General features: G+C 38.1%; 1 pseudogene; it reads right to left on the bottom strand.

Annotated features, from left to right (window-relative positions):
* Positions 1–393: 393 nt before the first annotated feature.
* Positions 394–1,557, bottom strand: LOC109156651 (annotated as a pseudogene).
* Between the last annotated feature and the right edge of the window lie 802 nt (positions 1,558–2,359).

Below are 2,359 nucleotides of genomic sequence, written 5' to 3'. Positions count from 1 at the left end.
TCTCACTTTACTCAGCTCTCTCTAGATGGTGTATGAGGTATGTAATGTGAGCAGTGAGAGGACTAGGGACCTTATATAACCACTGGCCATCATTGTGGTTGTATGTCTTTAGGTCTCCTAAACCTTAACTAGACTCCTAATCATAAGGGACCTTATATAACCACTGGCCATCATTGTGATTGTATGTCTTTAGGTCTCCTAAACCCTAACTAGACTCCTAATCATAATGGTAGTCTAGCTATTAGGTTATTAGTGTTGCACCACATATCAAACACTGAATATTATCATAACTTATCCTAATGTTATAATAATAGTAACGGATAAAATGTTACACGAGAAAGATATCAACATCAAAATTTTAAGTGATAGTAAAAGTAATGAGTAAAACTTGAAAGTCCAAGTACTAATTTTCATATTGTACTACTTATTAGAACAACAGCAACAACATTATATGAAAATTAAAGCCGCATATATCCAGATTTAGAAGCAGCATCATCGTACTGATGAAACGTGAACCAAACCTCGTTAACTCTGCCCTTGAACTCAAACGGGGAGTTGTACTGCGCTACCGCGTACATGGTGGTGTTTTCTCCGCCGTGGCTTTTCATGATGGCGTCCAGCCACACCATCCCTTGCAGGCTACCACTCAGCGCCACCGCTTCCTTCCCCACATCGGAATCCGACACAAAACCTCCGAATTGCCTCACAGCCACATACGTTTCCCCCATTTCTGCACGTGCAGGGATTGTGCCGGCGGTGGATTTGGCTGGTTCGCCTTCGAAACGTAGAAGCTCACCACGAACGATGATGCACAAAATGGTCCATCGCTGGGTTTCACTTCGGCCAATACTGGTGCTGTCATCTCTATTTTCTCTTTGTAATAGTTCTCTCCTGAAATGTAATCAAACAAACTACAAACCAAAAAAGCTGTAATTTTGTCACGTCATAATAATCGACATGAATCAAGCTCATAATACTGAGAATAAAACTAGATTACCAGAAATATAGCAACAGAATTTATATATAAATCATATATTGTGATTGGTGGAGCTGAATTCTCACCGAATGAAGCCGGTTCTTGTGGCTTGAACAAGGGAGATATCATCAATGGGAGCGGTAGACATCCACATCGATGAATTATACCGACGAATTTTATAGTCTTTGCCAACTTCGATCAGGTCATACGTGGGACACTCGATCCGTTCGCAGGTCGGAGGAAACAGACCAAGCTGCACATGATGATTCTTAGCATTGATTGAGGTTGTTGTAATAGTGCTTATGGTCCAAGAATGGTGGACGAAGTAGTTGATCAGAATCACAACTAGCTTAACCCAATTCAACATTTTTCTTGAATGCCCCAAAATGGAAAGATGATTGGAGAAATGGGTGGTTTTTATTTTTTATTTTTTTTATTCTTTTTGCAAAGGTTGAGATATTTAGAGGTTTTTAGTGCTAATATTGTAAGAGTGGTCTAGAATTGGACACGTTTCGGGTATTGTTATCTGGTTCTTGTGGAGAAGTTTAATGGACTGTGTTTGTGGCATTTTCTGCAAGGAAATCACCGCAAACAACAAAGAAGATAATGCTCAATGACGGGTTTGAGTGTCTACACAACAAGTTTCTCACATCCATATCATTAGGATACCAAATTACAAATGCAACAGGACAATTAGAATCAAGTTGTCAAACGATTATTTTAATAATGACCGATCACCTTGTAGTCTTTTGTCAGTTAATGTCAATTATCATATCATAAGACAATCAAGTTTAGACGTCTAGTACATACCATAACATACCTAAGAGGCTAAGACTTCTAAAAAGCACTAAGGCCTCGTTTGGTTCGCGGGAAATATTTGAGGGGAAATGGAATTGAAATTCCATTGAAAAGAAATTATCGGGAAGATTAATTACATTGTTTGGTGGGTGAAAAATAAATTACTAGGAATATCAATTTCATTGTTTAGTTGAGTTTAGAATTGTAAGGAATAATGAGTATAAAGATAATTATACCTCTACATTTTTTGTTTTTTTGAAGGTATACCTCTACATAATAATAACTGAAAATAAATATAGACGTTTGGACTTGGTAACGTTGGAACAGACGTTGTGACACAAATATTTATAACGCAGTTTCGGGCAAGCAGCCCTAATCTGCCTAAATCCACTAAAAGCTCAATATTCAAAGTACACTTTGTTTAGGGAACGGGGATTACACAATATGATTTCCTATCAAGCTATTGAGACCTAAACACTTGTACTACTTTTCAAGGGGATTTGGGTATCTATTCTCAGTGACTCTCGTGCTCACAATTAGGTGCTGAAAGCGTGTCTTGAAGAGTTGTGGAGCAGCTTCTTTTAT

Source organism: Ipomoea nil, unplaced genomic scaffold, assembly GCF_001879475.1.
Source record: "Ipomoea nil cultivar Tokyo-kokei standard unplaced genomic scaffold, Asagao_1.1 scaffold2749, whole genome shotgun sequence".
Taxonomy (NCBI): Eukaryota; Viridiplantae; Streptophyta; class Magnoliopsida; order Solanales; family Convolvulaceae; genus Ipomoea; species Ipomoea nil.
The sequence above is the reverse complement of the archived record's forward strand: the minus strand, read 5'-3'. Positions and strand labels throughout refer to the sequence as shown.